At 44.2% G+C, this 22224-nt stretch overlaps 1 protein-coding gene across 8 annotated transcripts in view; it reads right to left on the bottom strand.

The window, feature by feature from the left end:
• DISP1 (dispatched RND transporter family member 1) overlaps positions 1-22224 on the bottom strand; it is a 177102-nt gene that overhangs the window by 56096 nt on the left and 98782 nt on the right. The window contains exon 1 of one of the 8 annotated variants that reach the window (XM_035008625.1): positions 17635-20599. The exons of 6 other annotated variants lie outside the window; for them this stretch is intronic. The gene's annotated coding sequence lies outside the window, so the exon portion shown is untranslated. Of the gene's footprint in view, positions 1-1217; positions 3223-17634; positions 20600-22224 lie in introns of those variants that run through there. One more of the 8 variants, XM_035008629.1, reaches the window with a different exon arrangement.

Below are 22224 nucleotides of genomic sequence, written 5' to 3'. Positions count from 1 at the left end.
TTTGACTGAAGTTTAGGATACAGCCCATTTGACTAATGAGTTTATTTAACCTTCAAGATAAATTAGGTCCCCAGCCTCTTGTCAATCTTCAAAATGAAGTCCCAAGCCCTCGTATTAAAAGAGCATGTTCCCTGAAGTTTTGTGCCAAGAAAAAAAAAAAAGAAAGGCAAGAAAGAAAAGAAAAAGATAGTGCATTTTAAGCATCTTAAACGTTCTAATTCTTAGATCAGACAGCCTTCAGACCCTGATAAGAATTACAGGGCACTCTGGCAATAAGCAGCAACACCACCCCCCGACCCACCCCCTGGTGACAGGTCTGTGTTTAGGCCACAGGATTTCATCTGAAACTACTGCCTCAAGTAAAATCACACAACAGGCAACCTCGCAATCAGCGATCTCTCTGGGACACTGTAGCTCTTGCCCGGCAGAAACAGGATCATATTACGGAGCTTAACTGATGTGTTGAATAGATCACAAGTAAGCTCGAGGACACCAGGAATGTTAATACTTCACACATCTCAGAAACTTAAAACTGAGCAGCTAGCTCAAAGGAAAAACACGCCACCGAGATAAATCAAATCAAGAAAATTCAACTCCCACATATTATGAGGCAAAAGAATGTGAGAGAATTTTTCAGATGTCTTCCACAACACAGAAACCGAGATCAATCACCATAAAGGACTCCGGGTTGTCTGGTTTAGATGGTAACTGTTGTTTTTTAACACCACTCTTGGAATTATCTAAGCTTTCCCCACAAATGCTCACATGTCTGACAGCAGACTCCACGCCCTGCTGTTCTGTGACGTCTGAGCAGTAACAACTCCAATTTCCCTAGAGTGGCGCCCCAAATGGGCTCTCTACCCAGAGTCCAGCAAACAGCGTCTCAAGGGCATCCTTCACTCTACTGAGCAATCCCTCCAGGTACTTGTATCACACACAGTTAAACACACCCTTTTCCTTAAAGAACTCTGAGATTTACCTGAAGCTTAGGAAAACATCAAATTCATAAAGCCTTTTTTTCTTCCTTGCTTTGGATCAGTAAGTTCACTCTTCCCGAGAACCTGGGTGAGACTTTCATAAAGCTGTTTGTTTTTACTGACGTTATCACTACAAATGCTTGGGAGCTCGACTTGCTTTCCTGCAGGCAGCAGATGAACTGAAATCACAGTGACCGGCCATGTGGGATCCTTGTTTGCCCACAAAGGGAATCAACTCACATTTTTCAGTGAAATAGGTGAAGGTCCTTCTTCAGCAAGCATTTACTAAGCAGCTACTATGTTCATTGCGAACATTTCTCTTGGAATCTGCATATGTGCACCTGCAGGGTATGAGCCTGCTTCCTAGTGATTAAATCGATAAAGCACAGAAATTCAGACGGAGCCAACAAAGGCCGCCCTCTTCCCAGTCATGCTTCTCTAAGTTTTACTTGAGTTACTTTGTTTTGTACTTTTTCTAAAAAGGCTGACAGGCTAAGCACCTTGTCTATCCAGTCCTAAATACCCACGTGTATTTCCTGTGTTAGGGTGTGATCAGGACTTGCCATTTTAAAGAACAGACAGTGTTCACAGAGCCGGTGTGCCAAGGCTGCCGGCCGTGCTCTGGGTTATGGGCGAGGCGGGCAAGGCGTGTGCACCGCTCCCACCAGGCCAGCAAAAGGCACGAGACAGGCATGTGCAACCCACTGGCGTGCGGTTCCCCCACAGTTGCCAACAAGGGCTGACCAGTTCAGTAGAAACTAAAGACAATGGGCTCAAGGTAAAGTGTGGGATGCTTCAGTGCTATGATACATAGATGCAGTGAGGTTTACATGTGTTTTCTGAGCTGCTTTGTAGGTCAACCATTTCAGACACTTCAACATTTTTCATAATCAGTGCAAACAGTTCCTGATCACAATCCTATAATTCACATCTAAGATGGAAGCTAGATGAAGCATGGAAAACACATGAAAACACTCTGCCTTATTTGTGAACACTAACACAAGAAGTTACAAATGCAGTAATAAAGTACTCCAATGTTCCAGATTGGCAATGAAAGCATTTAGCCTAGTTAGAGATGTAAAGTGTAGAAATAAATGACATAATGCAAAAAGATTATTTATTTTCGCGTTTTAAGAAGCAGAAATGTGTCAGCAGACATTAAAACCACGGGAAGCAGTAAATCCACTGTCCACAAGTGAAACATGCATTAGTTTGGAGTTTATTTACATAGTTTAGTGACTCCTGAGGCTTCAAAGGGAACTACAGTTTTCTTAATTATAAATACTATGATCAAAAATAACTTTCATGTGGGTAAAAAGGATATATTCGTTCTTTTTCTTTCAATGAGACTACCCATTAGAGAAAATTTTACCGTATCGTAAAGTGTGCCCTCAATTTCTTACATTACCACTGAAGAAGCTCATTTATGGTCAATGATTTGCGTGAAATACCTCAGTTTTGACAAAGTTTTTATCTCCTAACTGCTTTAAAATTTACATTTTACTCTCAGACATATAAATATTTCACAAGTTAAACTAGTCTGAATTTCTCTGCCAGTGGCATAGAAATTATCTATTCTACTGTAAGCAGAAGTGAACACAGCAGGGATAAAATGGATGTTGTTTAAGGTATAGACTTGCAATGGGCAGTAAACAAGACAGAGAACTCACGCAGGGCAATGAATCCACACAACAACACTGAACCACCATCATCAAACCTGCGAAGACACTAAAACTTCACTACCCCCGACACTGGACAGAAAGGGTAACTATGTAACGGGATAGCAGTGCTAAACATCACTACAACAGCATTCATTGCTACAACATATAAATGTACCAAATCAACACACCTACGTCTTCAATTTACACAATGGTAAATGTCAAATGTATTCAATAAAAAAGAAAACACGTAAATGTGGCCCACGCATTGACTTCCACTCTGAGTGGTAAATCCAATTATAATGCATGAAACGTGTCATTGACTCAAACACAGCCTGAGGTCACACAGAGCCTGCATATTTAAGATGAGCATTGCCATGACTTACGCTTGCTGTGGACCCTTAGTTCTGCGGTAGGTATCTTCACCAGACTTCTATCCATATAGATTGGAAGATGCTAATATTTTACCATCTTTTTCCGATATTTAATTCACACAAGTGAGTAAAGTAATTCCTAGGGTTCTACACCTAGTTTTCTACCAGCTAGTAACAAGAGAAGCACATATTTTCAAAATCCTCTCCTTTAGACAGAGGCTAAAGAAGACTCTCAAAGCATGAAACAACTACCTTTTTTTTTTTTTTTAAGATTTTATTTACTTATTTGACAGAGAGAGACACAGCGAGAGAGGGAACACAAGCAGGGGGAGTGGGAGAGGGAGAAGTAGGCTTCCCGCTGAGCAGGGAGCCCGACGAGGGGCTCGATCCCAGGACCCTGGGATCATGACCTGAGCGGAAAGCAGATGCCCAACAATTGAGCCACCCAGGCGCCCCCAACATAAACTACTTTATTTAATTTATTTTATTTTATTATGTTAAACTACTTTAAATCTGAGGTTTCCTCCTGACTTACTAAAGAAAGCACATTTTAATAAGCCCAAGAAATGGCTGACCTTACCTTTCTGTGTCAGATCAAAATTCAAATAACCTTCATATGATTTTTAATGCATTTAGATGCCATTCAAAGTTCATACCAAGAAAAAAACCTAGGAGTTGAAATTAAAATTCGATCCTTGAAGCAGAGAACAACGTTCCATTTTTAAATAAATTCTGAAACAACTAATTTACGCATGTGGAATAAGTAAACGTATTACCTTCACGTGCAAAGAAGAACGGGGGCTGGCTCGGTCTGCTCCGGAGGGACGGCCCCAGCAGGAGCTGCAGGAGCAGAGGTAGATGGAGTGCAAGCACAGGCAGAGGGCTTTGAATTCTGCGTGTGAGGGGCCGGGGCTCTCAGTGTCTGGGCTCCTACAGGACAGGAGCGCTTTCTCCCAGCTCCCCACGGAGGGGCAGGGTCTCGGGTATGGGAACAGCTGACACACGGGCTAGGGCTAGATCCGAGCACAAGGTCAGCAAGCCAGGATATGAAGGTGACATGTAATTTCTAGCCTTTTCCTGCTTTGGGCAAATTGCAACAAGGACTGTTTTTACTTAGAACTTCCTTTGATCTTCTGGATTTAAAGTTACTTAGTAGACTAAAGCCATGTTAGCTGATATAATTTGCTTGCTTAGACTAACTTAAGTGTTACAGATTCAGTTTTCTGACACATGGGGCTACTACATTTAAACTAACACAAGTAAACACCAACCCGTATTTATTTCCAAGTTCCGGGATTCTTACATTTTTTCACGAATGTTCTTGAGACTCTCCTTTTAGGGCAGAAAGTTCAGAGTTTTTAAAAGGCAGAGTCTTCTTTATTAAAGAGGAAAGTATTATTTAAAGCAGTGATAAGTGTTTCCCTTCAATTTTCCTAAGCAAAACAGCTGTTTGTTAAATGACTTTGACACTACTTTATGGACTTGTGGCCCTGATGTCATTATTTTAAATTCCACAATGTAAAAACCTTGTAAATCTGATATCTGCAAACAAATACTTTCCATTTACAGCCACTGGCAAATAAGTAATCATTTATTGAAACCCTGAAATCTGACTCTTCACGCTCTCTAATTTAAAAAATGCATAAACTCTTTTAACAGGTTGTACTGATTAATTATGTAAAGACAGCACTTCCAAAAATAAAGAAGTTAACACCAAAAGCACAAGTAATCAAAGAAAAAATAGGTAACACTGGACTTTGTTAAAAGAAACTTTCGTACATTAAAGAACATTATCAAGAAAGGGAAGACAACTTACAGAAGAGGAGGCGGTATCTGCAAATTGTGCATCTAAGAGGCTAGTATCCACAATATAGAAAACACAACTCAACAATAAAAAGACGAGTAATACAATCTAATAGTCAAAGTTTTGGAAACAGTCATTTTTTCCAAAGAAAATGTATGGATGGCTAATATTCACATGAAAAGTTGCTCAACATCACTAATAATTAAGGAAATGCAAAATAAAAGCATGCCTATACCACTGGATACCCACTAAGATGGCTATAATGGAAAAGAAGGGAAGGAGGGAAGAAGGGAGGAAGGAGGGAGAGAGTTGGGAGGGAGGGAGGAGGGGGGAAGGAGGGAGGAAGGAAGGAAGGAGGGAGGGAGGGAGTTGGGAGGGAGAGAGTCGGGAGGGAGGGAGGGAGGAAGGGAGGAAAGAGTGGGGAAGGAGGGAGGAAGGGAGGAAGGAGAGAGTTGGGAGGGAGGGGGAGGGGGGAGGAAGGGAGGAAGGAGGGAGGGAGTTGGGAGGGAGGAAGGGAGGAAAGAGTGGGGAAGGAGGGAGGGAGGGAGGAGGGGGAGGGAGGGAGGAGGGGGAGGGAGGGAGGGAGGAGGGGGAGGGAGGGAGGAAGGGAGGAAGGAGGGAGAGAGTTGGGAGGGAAGGAGGAAGGGAGGAAAGAGTGGGGAAGGAGGGAAGAAGGGAGGAAGGAAGGAAGGAGGAGGGAGGGAGGAGGAAGGGAGGGAGGAGGGGGAAGGAGGGAGGGAAGGAAATAGGTCTGGGGTTCCCTAAACAAATGGAACAGTCACAGTCACTGTAGGACAGCAGTGCCATGCCTAGCACAGTGGATCCTCAGTGTTTGTGGATTCCATATTTGCAAATTTACCTATTGGCTCCAGTTTACTGGTAACCCCAAATCATCCTGGCAGTGGCCTCACATTACTTCCAACACGGTTGTGCACAGAGTAGTGAAAAATTTGAGTCCTCCAACACGCATGCTCCCACGTGATACTGAACACCGTGACATCCTGTCTTGTTTTAGCTCACATGCGGTAAACAAGCGTTCTTTTCTCTATTTAGTGCCATGTTTTTTCACATTTCTGTGCTTCTCGTGGGCAATTTCACTGTTTAAATGGCCCCAAAGAGCAGTGAGCAGTGCTGCCTGTTGTTGGTAAGCTCAAGAAGGTGTGATGTGCGTGTTAGGTATGCTTCCGTCAAGCAAGAGTTATAGTGCTGTTGGCTGTGAGCTCGATGTCCACGAACCAACATGCTAGATAACGTGTCTGTCAACAGAAACACACACAAAACAAGGTCATGTACTGACTGGTCATCCAACCTGGAAGCAAGACGCGAAGGCACCTAATCCTGCATTTCCCTTTATTTGGTGTCCGTGGCGACCATATGGAATAGAACCACCGCGAGCAGCAGAGGACTGAAGCACTGGTTCCTACAAGCACTTGCACATGGGTGCTCAAAGTAGCGTTGCGATCGTAACAGCACGGAAGGAACTCAAATGTCCATCAGTGACGCATGGACAAACAAAATGCTGCACGCACACAACGCAATGTTATTTAGCCATACGGAGGAACGACATGGACGGACCTGGGAAACAGGACGCTAAGCGAAAGGTCACACATTGTATGGTTGCGCTTATAGGAAACGTCTGGAAAACTCAAATCCATGGAGACAGAAAGCAGACGAGTGGTTGCCAGGGGTTGGGGGGTGGGTACGGATACGGGAGTAACCGCTACCAGGGAGGCGGTTTCTTTTTGAGTGATAAAAATGTTCTGGAATTCAACAGTGGTGATGGCGCATGACCTTGTGAATTTCTGGAACATGGATTTTATCTCAATAAAAAAAAAATAAGTATAAAGTTCCAGCCATTAGACCAGAGACCCTCCAACTTGAGAGTGTGACAGAATGTCCAGGACAGCTGGGAGAAGGCAGACTGCTGCATCCCATCCCCCCAGGGCTCCAATCCTGAGCATCTGGGGCCTGAGTCCCCAGGTAATGCAGACCCTGCTGATCTGAGACCACATTCTGGGAACCAGCACATTAAAGACACTATGTCCCGGGGCGCCTGGGTGGCTCAATTGGTTAAGCGACTGCCTTCAGCTCAGGTCATGATCCTGGAGTCCTGGGATCGAGTCCCGCATCGGGCTCCCTGCTCAGCGGGGGGTCTGCTTCTCCCTCTGACCCTCTTCCCTCTCGTGCTCTCTGTCTCTCATTCTCTCTCTCTCTCAAATAAATAAATAAAATCTTTAAAAAAATAAATAAATAAAAAATAAAGACACTACGTCCCTATGTTGTACACCTGAAACTAATATAGTACTGTTTGTCAATTACACTTCAATTAAAAATAAAATAATTGTAAACATCAAAAAAAATAAAGACAATGTATGAGCTCCTCGAGGGTAGGAAGGTAACTTTTTCCCTGTATCCTCTAAATTTACATACAGAAGAGCCAATCCTGGGGAGAAGAAGATAGGAAGACAGAAGAGGAGAAACATTTACTCAAGTAAATACATTAAAACATTCGGTCTCTGAAATCGTAGGGTGTGTGGATTCCATGTCATACATATGCCATATGCTGTAAGACCAAAAAAATCTCCAAGAAAGAAAGAAAAGAACTAAAATGAACACGAAGGTATTTTAGCATTCTTTGATGGTTTGAACAGGACTTTGGTTCAGTTTATTAAAGCAGCTAAACCCACTGCATCGTGCTTGCTGCGCAAGAAATGCAAACAAGGTTCTAGAGTTGTTGGTCCCATAAATTACCTCAAGAAACCCATTAAATTAGGTAGGGTGCCACAGAAACCGAAGACCCGAACTGTCATAAACTTGCAAAGTCTTATTTATATTTTTCACCAATATTTACTTTATTTAAAAATGTTGGGTCCATGTTAAAATAGACAATTTAAAGTACCCCTCCGGTATTGTCAGATGGACTACATTACTATTTTACAATATTACAATAGCTTCAGTATGTTTCTCAATATACTATTTAGAGTATAAAGCGATTGCTAGTAAGTTTACAAAGTTCTCATGATCTCTGAAAACAATATCCCTTTTCTCTGAGGTCCCATTATTGAGGGACCTCTCTCCCTCCAGTAGTAGACAGACGGGAGGGTGTGCGACAGGACAGAGGCAGGAGCGGGCGGGGGGGCACAGCACAGGGCACTCGGCAAAGGGAAGACGGGTCTGCTGATTTATCAACTCTTTCACACTGGAACTCAATCCAAAACGTCACTCCAGGTCTTGCTGTATTTATGAACAAACCCATCCGATAATCTCCGGCGTGTGCCGCAGAGCAGGCACGATGCGGTGAAGCACCGGGTCAGCACAGTCATCTTAAAGGACCCGTCCGGAGAAGGGGATCATAGGGACATTCTGAAAGTCATACCCCACATCGTACTTCAACGTCTCTGCACATTGCTGGGGACACACTGAGGCCGTCAGCCTAGAGCACGCGGCTGCCCCCATCACAGCCACTAATGGGGATCAGTGCCTCCCGCCAGCCCTGTGACCCTCAACTATCACGCCCCCAGATCAGCAAAATCCACACACTGCACGCATAGATGGTCTCACAGATCCCTCCCAGCTCTGAGTTCAGTTTTTATGAATTTGGGCATCACTGCAGATGAATAAAATAAGTCCCAGGTTTACTCTTCAAATCTACACATTTGACGCTGAGGTAGTGAGTTGGGAGCAAGACCAAACTGCACGCAAACTGGAGCAAAACCAAGCATCAGCCTCGTAGATTCCTCTCACCGGACACATTTCTTCATGTTAACAGCTTCTTTTAAAATCCCGTTTCTTGTTGAAAAGCTTGCCACCAAAATCAACAACTCTTACAAACGGACGCTTTATGACCTTGCTTACCTTCCAGTCTGACATCCAAGGGTCTGCTTGGCGAAGCGGTCCAGCCCTCGGCCCTTGGCCCTCACTCCATCCTCCTCCCTTCTCACTGGCTCCTACCTGCAGTCCTGTGTTCAGCATTCACTTACTTTGCTACCCGCCCCGGGCCGGCCTTTCCACAGCCCCCGCTCCACTTCATCTCCTGCTCCTCTGGTTTACTCCCAGGTTTGGCAATGCTACTGAAAAGCCACCAGACAGGGAAGCAGAGACCTGACCCGATGCACACTCTCACCTCCAGCAGGCTGTTCTGTCCGTGCTGCTGAGATTCACCCACGCACCCCCATTCTCTGAAACCCCGCAGGGGCTGCTGAAAGCCTTTCCCGTGCTCCCTACCTTCACCCTCTCCCCAAACAGTGCTACCTCTTTAATGGAAAATAATGAAACTATTTGGCTACGGGTTCCTTCAAATGTTATCATCTTTCCCTTGAACTTTTTTGGGAACTCCTCCCCATCTCTCACAATGTCTGGTCCACTTTCCTAAATTAACTACTTACACACTGTATCTCTGCCACCCAATAAGGGAGCCACAAGCCACATGTGACAATTTACATTTAAATTAAAATTCCACGAAACTGGAATTTCAGCAGGTGCCCCGCAGCCCCCCCCAAACACGCACAGAGCTGGCAGAGCGTGCACCTGGCCCCCCCAGCAGCACATATCGGTCCCCCTCTCTCTCCTAGGTCCACCTGCATCCCCCCAGCCTAGGAAAGTGAGCCTGGTGTTGCCTGCTGGTGCTCAGGCTGCTGGTCCAGCATTCTTCTCCTTGCCAGACAGCTCCTCTCACCCCTTCTCAGTCCTACCCATCGTCTGACCAAACCCTTCCTTCAGAAACGAAAGTCGACGGTCCTTTCTCAATACTCACTTTCTTTAAATTTCTTCACCTCTGGAGTGCCTGGGTGGCTTGTCGTTAAGCATCTGCCTTGGGCTCAGGTCATGATCTCAGGGTCCTGGGATCGAGCCCCACGTTGGGCTCCCTGCTCAGTGGGAAGCCTGCTTCTCCCTCTCCCACTCCCCCTGCTTGTGTTCCCTCTCTTGCTGTGTCTCTCTGTCAAATAAATAAATAAAATCTTTAAAAATAAATAAATAAATTTCTTCACCTCCTAATGCCCCTGGCAAGACTCTCTTCTCCTTGCTCAGTCTCTGCTGTTCTCATGTCCTCTGCATCCAGGACCTCGATTCCATTTTCCTGGAGGACCCTCACAATCCTCTTATTCTAAATCTTACCGACAGCCCAGGCTCTTGTCAACTGTCTCCTGCCTGTATTGTCACATTTAACTTCTTTTCTTTTCTTTTAAGATTTTATTTATTTGAGAGAGAAAGAGAGCATGAGCGGGAGGGGCAGAGGCAGAGAGAGAAGCAGGCTTCCCACTGAGCAGGGAGCCCGATGCGGGGCTCGATCCCAGGACCCTGGGATCATGACCTGAGCTGAAGGCAGATGCTTCCCGGACTGAGCCACCCAGTCACCCCTGAACTTCTTTTCTAAGTTCCATTTCTGCAGCTCTTGCTGCCTCAGGACATTTCAATATATGAGTCCTGTCAGCAGCTCAAACTCAATACAGTCGTCCCCCCAATCCATGGGGACACGTGCAAGACCCCCATGGGCACTGAAACCACAGACAGTACGGACCCTACGTGACCATTCCTACACAGACACGCCGAGGATGAAGCCTCATGTATAAACGAGGTACAGGTGGGATGAACGACAGTAACTCATGATAAAATAGAGCCATCACAACAATACGCAGTAATAACAGCATGTGGACGCGGCCTCTCTCTCTAAACACCTTCTTCCTGTGACAGGGAGTGACATGTGGGGTGAAGGACATGGGCGTGTGACACCGCGCCAGGCCACCCCTGACCCTCTGGCCACAAGTCAGCAGGAGGGTCATCTGCTTCCAGACCGCGGCTGACTGCAGGGAACGGAACCCTGGGAAAGCGAAACCCAGGAAAGGGGGGCGGGGGGACTACTGTATAATTGTCTCATCATCCTCAGACAGCCTCTTGATTCTCCTGTTTATTTATCCTCTCAGTCATTTAAGCCCCGAACTTTAAATATGTATTTATGAACACCTGCCCTGTGCGGGGGTCCTGACCCTCACACGGCTGTCTGCCCACACTCATCTGTCCTCGAGACGGAGCCACTGCTGTGCGCACCGCTCCTCTCCTTTCCAGGCTGCCCAGTCTGCCCTCAAACCACTGCTGCAGCCTCAGCCATGCTCTCCCTCATTTAGGCAACCCAGAGCTTCCAGATTCTCCATCAGAACAGGCAGATCTGGTCACGCTGACCCCAGTCCAGGAAACACCAGCAGCTGCTCCAGGCACACGAGGTCAAGTTTAAAGTCCCTGGCCGGCACGCAAGACCCTCCACTCTGGCCCTTCCTACGCGGTGCTCTTGCCAAACAGAATGTGCTCCAAACACACGCACACACACAGCATTTCAGTGCTTTTGCCTTCCTTCCCCCGTGGCAGCGACCTCTGCTCACCTTTCCTGCGGCCACGTCCCATCCATTTTTCATAATACATGATGGGTAACGTGCTTCCACGAAGCCTTCCCAGACGACCCAGCCTGGAACCCTCTTGTCCTTCTCTGAGTTCTATGACCCTGACATCTCTCTTACAGCATGTACCACACCTTAGTTCTTTATCATGGTCATTTTTAATAAAGATTTTATTTATTCCAGAGAGAGAGAGAGAAAGAGAGAGGAGGAGCAGAGGGAGAGGGACAAGCAGACTCCACACCGAGCCCAGAGCTCCATGTGGGGCTCAATTCCACAGCCCTGACATCATGACCTGAGCTGAAACCAAGAGTCAGACCCTTAACCGACTGAACCACCCAAGCGCCCCTATCTTGGTCATTTTTATACCTCTTTCACCCCACAAACTCTATCACCATCATTTTTATACCACTCCGGAAGATCTAGTACATGGCAAGTACCTGACAAGTATTTATGGAAAAGAATGATGTTTTAAAATTTTTTACCATCGTACTATTACTTTGGTACATTACTACTACTTTGTTAAACAGAATAAATGTGGTTTTGGAATGCAAAATAAAATTCGGTATACAAAATCTTTTTTTCTTGCTGATTTCTATGGGCCCCAAGGACCACTTCCACTGTGGTTATGGGAAAGAAACAGCCAAGATTCAACATATTTTAAGTATAACTGCAATATGTTGCACTATTGTCTGCTTGTAAATTTGGAATAAATTGCTGCTGAATGATAAGAATATATCAGCGATTGGCTTTTCATGCTTTTATCCAAACCAGTGGAGGTCACTCCAGCAGCTAATATGCAAGCTTATTCTCGGGAAGTTTTAAAAGTTTATCTTTATTTTGTTTCTAAGGTAGGGTTTTCCTTGGCATTAGCATAAATATTCTTAAACAATGAACACAAACAAAATTTTTCTCTCATAGTGAGCCATAATTCAACTTTCTGCATAACTGCCAATTGGTCTTATGCTGGCCCAAGTGATAAAGTGTCCTGGAAACAAGGGGATCTGGGAAGTCTTAGTTTTCATTCACTACATCCTTTGCTTGATTTGATTAAACACAAGGAAACTTTACACATTTTATCAATAATCCAGAAAGCATTTCGGTCATCAGGAATGAAATTTACATATTAATCTATATACTTCTAGAAATTTTAGTGAAGATCAGAAACTGGGGTACATATTTCAAAGCAAAATGCAAGGAGATTATTAGTAACTTTCACAGAAAAGGTAGTCTTCTATTTTCCCGTGGAGAAAAAAAATCTGACCATACAATACTAAAATAGACAAAAATTCGAGCCCTCCTTAACCTAACCAAAAGTTAAAAACCTTTTTAGGGATGCCAGGGGGGCTCAGTCATTAAGCGTCTGCCTTCGGCTCAGGTCGTGACCCCAGGGTCCTGGGATCGAGCCCCGCATCGGGCTCCCTGCTCAGTGGGAAGCCTGCTTCTCCCTCTCCCACTCCCCCGCTTGTGTTCCCTCTCTCGCTGTCTCTCTGTCAAATAAATAAATAAAACCCTAAAAAAAACCCCAAAAACCTTTTTAAATGTGAATACCAACTCAGGTAGGTTAGTTTGGTTGGATTTCAGGAATTTTGGTAAACATTCAGTCTTTGGGTGTGCAGCCTATTTCAGCAACAGGAGAGCCTCCTCCCACTGAAAGCATCCGGAGTGCGTTATGTTTTATAGGAGGGGAGGAGGCCCAGAGCGGATAGTTTATATCAAAAACAAGCCAGAACATTTCAGCCATAACAAAGTAACTAGACTATAGATCATCTAAGAATATAATCTTGTCATGCATAATGATTTAAAGGCAAAGCATAATGCAACCATGGGCTCTGGAGAGTTTCCAAAATATTTTTGGTCTGTGATATAGGATTTCAAAGGAAGATACTTTACTTTCACAGTTGATGCTCCTGCTATGAGATATACTCCTCAAATGAAGACCACTGTGTCTTAACTCTTAATCTAGTTAGAATATTATTTTAAGGGTTTCAGCTGCACTGCTACCAAATAAATCTAAATAAATCTAAAAGAATATGGTATGTGTAGATTAAGAGCGGGATTATGACTAAGAGACAGAAATTTTTTATTAGAAGCCAGACTTCTAATATTTATGGAGAAAGTTATACTTACTTTCTGCATGTCATGAAATAAAAATACAGGCAAGTTTGGGGCACCTGGGTGGCTCAGTCGGTGAAGCATCTGCCTTCGGCCCAGGTCATGATCCCAGGGTCCTGGGATCGAGCCCCGCATCAGGCTCCCTGTTTAGCGGGAAGCCTGCTTCTCCCTCTCCCACTCCCCCTGCTTGTGTTCCCTCTCTCGCTGTGTCTCTCTCTGCCAAATAAATAAATAAAATCTTAAAAAAAAAATACAGGCAAGTTAATTTTCCAAAAGTCAGACTTTGTAGGAAAATAGATGTGTCACTCGCATACAGACACCTGTCTTCACTTCCGAGGGCTCCCGAGTTAAGTGACACTGTGACACACTGCATTCTCTGACATAAGTCATACAGAAGAAAGTAAATGAGAATCCTGGTCCTATTTATTTATCCTTTTCATAATGCCTGGTAATATTATTTTTGGCAAGCAAAGAACCTTAAACTATCCAAACTCTGAGACAGAAAACAGCATTAGGAGTCTTTCACAAATGCAGGGGAGTAGTTTCTTATGTGGAAAACACACTAATCAGTGATTCAGTTGAGTTCAGACAGTCCAAAATTATGAAACTGGTGCCATGTCTGTCTTCAGAGAGCAGTTGATATGGAAAAAAGTTCGGTGACATGCCCCTAACAAGGTAAGAAAGGAGGTAATAACAAAGGAAGGACAGGGGTATTTATTCGTATCAGAATCCAAGACTGTGAGACATACTCTAGTATTTTTGGCTTCCTTCAAATCTTCTGCTATATCACAGCACGGCAGTGTTGTTAGACTCAAATCACAGGCCTGGCTGGAAGAATACGTTTATAAATGGGGTACATCAGAAACTAGGATTAGGTCACGGAAGGTAAAAGGGCTTCTTAACATGTTAAATGCAGCATGTCACTGAGCTCAGCAAAACGCCACTTCAAAGCATGCAGACAGAACCCATAAGGGTTGGCATGCTCCACGATTAGTCCACAATTAGTCCACGATGAGGTTCCTCAATAACAAGCCACCTTTGGCACATTCGCTGCAAACCCCAAAGGTGAATGTGCCTAAGCAAGTCTAGCTGGCCATGACCGTCCCTGGCAGGGAGACTTCCGGGCTATCAGCCAGGACGGCCCTCATGGGTATGGCCTGGTAAGAGCTCCAGGAGCTCAGTGGCTGGGACGTGTGGCCATGGCAAGGCAGGTGTCCCAATGCCCATCCCAGGCCACCAAGTACGTGCCGTGACATGTGCTGCTATATACTGGCATCCATAAAAGACCCAGAATGCTGTGACTTGGGGGGTGGGGGGGTGGAGCTAACCTACAGCGGCCACCTGCTGCATCCTCAACCCTAACCATCTGTAGAGAAGAAAAAGCCACAACTGTTAACCTGTTCCAGGTTCTCAAATAACCAAGGATCACAAAACTCTTGACAAAAATGTAGTGGGAAAATATTTAGAGTAAATATAAACATTTCTATTCCTTTACAACAAAACTCGCAACCTAACGGTATAAGGAAAATTACCAGGACAGACATATAACAAGCCGTGGCTCAAGCACTGCGTTTGCACAGAGACACCAAAGGAGAGGGGCATGGGGTGACTTCATAAGGGACATACTTTATTTATTAAGCAGGTCATTGTATCAGAGTTTCAAGTTATGCTAACAAAAGCTTACCACCAACATGACCTCTGCCTTTAAAAGGAAACAGAAAAGAGATAGTCATCACAATGTCATTAGAATGTCCAGTATTTAGATTTGCAAAGATCTGTCACCGGACAATGAAAGATGAAAAACAAACAAACCAACCAACCAAAAACATGGGGGAACTGGAGAAATGGAACCAGTGAGTTATTTGCTTCGTTCTTGAGTTAAAGCGTCTGCCTTGTCCAGTCACTGAACAGTCTTTGCCTCCCTGGATATCTCCAGGAATGCCTAAGTGCGTCCCCTACTTAATAACCTCAAGCCACATTCCCTCACACAGCACGGTAACACCGCCCTGAGCCACAGAGAGGGAATGCTGTGCACTCTCCCGCGCCATCCCTTTGGGATATTAGGCAACTCAGTGCTCATTCCTTCCTCTGCCAGTGGAATGCCTTAGTAACAGGCATCCACACCCTGCTGGCTTTGCAAGGAGTCAAATCCAGCAGCAAGGGTCAAGCTCAGAACCCCTGCACAGAAACAAGTGGGACTGTCACAAATCTCTGAAATGATCCCTTTTAAAGCTAAAATGTACTTACTTAGATCAAAGAAGCCTATCTTGGGAATGACTGCTTTTCCTAATCTCTGGTATTTGCAACGATGGCTACAGAGACAGTGTCCAGGACAACTGCGGCTGAGCTCAGATTCTGGGAAGCCAGGAGGACACGAAAGATGCTCAGTCTTGGGGCGCCTGGGCTGGCCCAGTCTGTGGAGCAGGTGACCCTAGATGTAGGGGTCATGAGTTGGAGCCCCACGTTGGGTGTACAGATTACTTAAAAATAAAATCTTAAAAAGATGCTCAGTCTTTGCTCCTATGATCTTAAGTTCCCACATTTTTGACACTGTCAAAGACTAAATTTTACAAGATCTCTCAGCATTATCTCTTATGAAGGGGGATAGTATTTACAGAGCTTATTCTCACAGTGACAAGTAACTCTGTATCCTTCTCAAGAGGGCAAGGAAAAAGCCGGAGTGAGAATACTGAAGGAAGAGGTCCTGGCGCTCACGTTTCATTTCTATGGCAAAGCCCCTCAAGCTGGCCCAAAGAAACCTGAATCTTAATTAATAATAATGCACACACCTCATGGGGTCACAAAAAAATTTTTTTTCTGACCCCAACTTCAAAGCGTAAAACTGACATCCCATTGGTGTAATATATTTCAAAAGGTAACTAAGTTTGCATATAGTAATACACTTTCACTTCTGGATCCTGGTGCTCTATCTGAAAAGTTCAACTGTGCATTTGCACAGTCTCCCTAAAAGAGTTTTTATTTTTAAAAAGTTCCTTTTAAAAATTTAAATCCTGGTGTCTTTGATCAAGACTGACTTCAAATAGCGGGGCAAGTAGTTTTACAACAGCCTGAAGATTTTCATGATTTTCTTTGGATCTCAGGCATCAGAGTAACTCTACACCCGCCTGGGTAGGAGGATTCAAGAGCATCAGTTATACATACAGCAGACCTCACCCAGGTTTTATGCAGAGCATTTCTTAAAAAATCAAGTACTCCTACTTTCAAGTACAAATTTGGGAATGAAACAAGTGTATCCCCACTTGGCTCTGGAGCAGACCAATTATCCAGGACCAAGGAGTGTATGAATCTCAAATTTTATAAAAGTTATCCCAGAGACAGATGCTAATAACAGATCACTATTTCATGTTTCATCTGCTCTTTCACTGAATGTTTAATGCTAATATCTTGTGACTTCTTTTTTAAGATGAAAGGTTAAATAACAAAAGCAGAGGAAAAGAGGAGAAAAAAGCCCACAGGGTAAATCTTATTTCTGAGCAAATAAAAAATATAGTTCAAGTTATTTGGATATTTTGTGAATTAACTTCCTTTTCAAATAAGCCATTGAACTTGGAAGTTCAGACTGGATAATGTAGGTCTTAATGGTTAACAGCTGCACTCTAAATTGATACCTACATGCTAATGGTTTGATATATGAAAGCTAATTATTTTATTCATGAAAAATAAACTTAAGCCATTAATTTCTTTGCTTAATTCTTTAATATTTTATAAAATGATTGTCTTAATTTTATATTTCATTTCTGACCATGTTTGAGGTAAACCTTTAAGAGACAGGGTAGGGCAACACTTTTACAACATTGAAATAAATCTTTTTAATGTGCTAAGTTCCAATCACTACTTTCTACGTTATTCCACCACTTTAAAGTATGGTTCAAAGTTTTTTCAAAGTATAGGTTTTTTTCAGCATTCCTGCTATAAACACATAGTCCTGCAGGTCGAGAGTCCCGCAAAAGTCTCGCGGTCCAAGATCACACAGCTGCATCTGGCAGTGGGGCCTCCCCTCTTGCCCCCATTCCCGTGCACGCCAATATTCAGACATGAAAGCGCTTCCCTATCACTCGGCCATTTTTCTAGCTCACATTCTTTAGTGAAACCTCAAATAACCAAACAAGGTCAACAAAAGTTTACCGGAGCTTATGAATATAGTGCGACTGGCTTTTATTCCTCTGCTGTCTAATGAGCCTAGAGAAGAAAGTTAGAACAGTTTGGTTAATATAGGGGTCAACCCCCTAAAATGGTGAATGCATATGGGAAATGGACAATGACCACAGCGTCGAGGGGGTGAATTTAAGACGTACTCACCAAATACCAGGGAAGAAGGGCAGCAAGGGAGGACTCGGGCCATCTGAGGGGGACATAGGGAGCTGAAGGGAGAGGACAAAACATACCACTGAATCTAGGAAGGCAAAAGGGAATTTGGGTGTTTTATGCTGTAATCGAACACAGAGAGGTCATCTTGGCTCCTGCAACAATTTACTGGCAGAAGGAACATGACTGGAGCAAACCGTGTCCCTGGGCAGACCTAGAGAGTCACTGCAGGGGTGGGACTAAGCGTTCTCACGCATCGTGGTTCTTTCTGAGATTCCAACTTAGTTCTCTTCTTATGACCCCTAACACCAATTATAACCCTGGACAACAGGGCCATAGTTGAGGCATGTTAGTAAGAGCCTGTGAAACTCAAGGCACTTCGGGGATCCGGAGTCAAGATGCAGCAGGGTCCTCTGAAAGCCATGGCACCTGCCCCTGCTACCCCCTGCAGCTGTCACGGCCACCTCAGTCCCTCAGGGGTCTGTCTCTTCCCCCTGTAGGAGACAAACAGCCACCAGATGTGGCTGCCCTCCTCCAACAGCTCCTTAGCCCTTGCTCTCCCCAGTGTTCCCCTTTGAGCAGAGCAAATGCAAGCTATCTCAGTCCCTTTGCTGCAGATACGTCATCTTCTGGACAATTTAAAGAGAAAGAGCAACAGGCTTCCATCTGGAACAGATACTCTGTGCTGCTAGGACACCCTTAATTTATACTAATCCCTAAGCAGCCTTTATTCAGTCTGAGGATCACCTGAGGGACAAAGGAAAAATAGGTTTTAAAAGTAAGTAAAAATAATACAAGGAGATGAACCCATTTCTCCTGATACAGAGACACTCCCATGCCCATCAGAAGGGCTCCAGAAAATTCAAAAGCACCTCCTCTACCACTTTCTTACATAAATCCTCACGTCGGGTCAAACTACCATCAGCATGAGTCCTGAACCTCATTACCTGCACGCACTGTGCTCAGTCCCCTGTGAGAGTAGCGAAGCTGAATGCTCCCTGTTTCTTTAAGGTACAGCTAAATCTCCTTTTCTCTGTTAGACTATGGACTCACAGAGATCCTTCTCTCCTTTGATTGCCTAACAACTCGTTTCTCTGCCTGTACTGGATATTTGCAGGATCGTAAGGGCTTCTATCTTTGTAGTTGGAGTAACTGAATTAATGCTGTTTAGCACGTCATGTTCACACATTCTCAAAGGAAGGTCTGACTCCCACTCTGACGTATTCTCCCCTCCTGTACTACTGTTGGATTTCACCCAAGTGTTCCCTCTGGGATAACTTTTCTTCTGGTTGAGTCTATTTTTTGGTATTTCCTCTGGGAGGTTATGTGAATGGTAAACACTCTTATTTTATATATTTTAAATTTTCTTAATTTTGTTTTCATCCTGGAGCAACAGTTTAGGAGGGTGCAAAGTTCTACGCACACTGTTCTTTTTTTCTCAGCTCAGCCCAGTTATTACTTCCCTGTCTCTGGCATCTCACCTGCCAAGGACAAGTCTATTAGGGGAAGCCTTTCCCCCAGTCGTTGTACTATTTTCTATGTCTGAGGTAGTTCTACTACCGTGTTTCAAGTGTGAATTTACCTTTATTTGCCATTTGGTCCCTGGAGTACATTTGATCTGCTGCCTCCTGACTTCCACCGATTCTGGAAGCCTTGGTGTCAGGTGCCCAGCCCTTCTGCTCACTGAGCATCCCAGACACACTTATCTACAATCTTCGTGAGAGAGTTCCAATAGTGGATTCAATGTTCCAGTTTCTGCTCTGTCTTCCTTAACAGATGCTCTGGCAATTAGGTTTGCAGGATCATTTTTGAAAGGGAGGTCATTTTTGTTTCGTTTCGACCTTGTTCTCCTGACAACTGCTTTTGTGGCTTCCTGCTCTTAGCTCCTCTCCCAGCCTGACTGTGTTCACATACTTGCTCTAAGACAGTGCAGATATTAGCAGTTTAGAGATTCAGTTCAATGGTGGTTATCAGGAATAACACAGAAGCAACAGACAATCTGCCTTGATTTCTGGCCAAACCATGTTTTTATCCCACTTTCTTCCCTTGGTTCACAACTTCTAATGACGCTATGGCCCCAACACACTGGCAGAGTTGGCGACTTTTAGCGTCTGGCAACAACAGTGATGGAAATCAGGTGGGGGAAGGGTTCTCGCTTCTGGTCTTCCTCCAAGCAAGGAGCCCGGCTCCATTGCCCCAGTCCGTGTGCAGGAGCCAAGGAGCCCTCGAGCACCTTCCCGCCCAGGCCAGGAGACTGGCTGGCCCACAGTTCTAAGTTCCAGTCCGATCATAACTTCCTATCTCGGAGCACCTTATGGTCTTTGAGGTGTATGTCTTGATTTTCAGGCTGGCCATGTCACTTCAGTTTTCTCTCTTCTGCTCTGCCATTGGCATGTGGAGGATGGTGCTGAAAACAAGGCCTACGGAGCTGGAGCCCTGCTGACCCAGGCTCTCCTGTCACCCAGTGTGGTGCCTAATACACAGTAGGGTTTTGATAAATAACCTGCACAAGGTAAGTGCACACCCCCAAATGTCGATGGAATCTTGAATCATCACAGCACAGCACTAACAGTCATTGTGGCATATATATTTTATTTGCTTTGATTAAAAATAGCCATGTCTATGCCAGCCACACGAATGTGAGAATTTCACGTGTAATTCATAACGAGCCTGAAACAGTTCTAATTCTAAGAACACCAGTGAGCTAATGGCTATAAAACACTAAACACAGGCGCTGACCCATCTCTTCCTGACTTCCTCTGCTCTCTACATACATTATTGGTGACATGATCCTAAGGAAAATGTTTCTTGGATCCGAAACTGAAATTAACATGAATTGACTCAAACCCATTTAGCCCACATCATTCTCAGAAGTAAGGCATCCCGGGGCGTATGGGTGGCACAGTTGGTTAAATGTCCGACTCTTGGTTTCAGCTGAGGTCTTGATCTTGGGGTCCTGATCTCAGGATCCTGATCTCGGGATCATGATGTCGGGGTTGTGGGATGGAGCCCCATGTCTGGCTCTGCGCTCCGTGTGCAGTCTCCTTGGGATTCCCTCTCTCCCTCTGCCCCTCACCTCATGTGCACTCTCTCTTTTTCTCTCTCTAAAATAAATAAATAAAATCTTTAAAAAAAAGGCAGTAAGTCATCCCAAGAAGCTTTTTTTGTAGGAAGTATATGCTGTAAGGAAAAACAGTGCCTCCCAACCAATCCTGAGGCCATCAGGATACAATATATTTGCAAAACATAGCATATTAACACCACAAAGAGAAGAGTAATAATCCCCAGGAATTCTCAAAAAAAAAAAAAAAAAAAGGAAGAAAGAGAAAGGTCAAAGAATAAAAATTTTTCCAAGGTCTTCAGCACTGACCAGGAGAAAATGGTCTTTGATTTTTTTAAAAGGCTTCCATTTATTTTACATTGAAATATTTTTGGTATGGAAAAATTAAATTAGGCTACTGATTTCAAAATAAATAATGCTTAAGAATATCCAGCTGCCGCTGATTTAATTCTCTGGGCACCACACAGCTGCTTTGATGGATAGTTTTACCTTCCAGGAAAATAAACACATCACATGGAAGTGTGTCATTCTGGTTCGAGCTAGTTTTGTTCCACTATCCCATGATATCTTGACAATGTACTTTACAAAGAAGTCTCTGGTTACTTCTGGGTAAACTGATAACCTGCAAAGCTGAAAGCCTGTGGTTACTACTCCATCAAAGTACAAACATCTCTTTCTTTTAAAAGTCTGTACATTCAAGGACTACTAATTTCCCGACAGCTGTGCTAAATCATCAAATCTTGAAACCATCCTGTCTTCTGTTGGAAATGACCCTAGTGGTCATCTTTTCTATAGAATTCCTGATCCTAAGCTGTTCCCTGATGAGCCTGCTGAGACCAGCATCCCTGGAAGGCCCATTTAAAACCCGGCTGTGGCTGTCCTTCACCAGCAGATTCCCATTTAAGGATGTGCATTTCTAACAAGCTCCCAGAGGATGCCAAAGCTGCTAGTTGGAGAGCCATACTTTGAGAACCATGGCTCCAGCTTCTTTCCCCTTTCACTACATCCAACATAGTTAAACCAACCCTCCTCAGGCCAGACATAAGTGTACCAACCAGGGCTGTCACATGAAAGCTAAACCAACTCCCTTCCCTACGTTAGTCCCTCTGTTAATCAGGTCCCTTGTCTATCTCGACCTCATCTTTTGTCCAACCAAGCAGACCCTTCCATAGCTCTGGCCACCGCAGATCTCACTCTGCTAGAAAGCTCTCCTTATCTGCCAATAAATGGCCACTCTTTTATCATTCCTTATTTATTCACTCAGTAATTCAATTTATGAGTCACTATACTTAGTGCTGTGAAAAATACTGAGGTCAAAACCTGCCATAATTAGCTTCAAATCAACAAATACCCCATGACTCCATATCCGTCTTAGAAATTAAATTGTTTCCACAAGCAAAAAATAAGTCCCCCTAAAGCATTTTGAACTGGTTTTTCCAGGAGTGGAAATGGATACTTAGCGTATCTACTGTAGTCTCTTTCCTGGCCCTCTTCTAACTTAGTATCCATTTTAAAGAGTTCTA

This window comes from Mirounga leonina, unplaced genomic scaffold, assembly GCF_011800145.1.
Source record: "Mirounga leonina isolate KUSES-001 unplaced genomic scaffold, KU_Mleo_1.0 Mir_152, whole genome shotgun sequence".
NCBI classification, from domain to species: Eukaryota; Metazoa; Chordata; class Mammalia; order Carnivora; family Phocidae; genus Mirounga; species Mirounga leonina.
The sequence above is the reverse complement of the archived record's forward strand: the minus strand, read 5'-3'. Positions and strand labels throughout refer to the sequence as shown.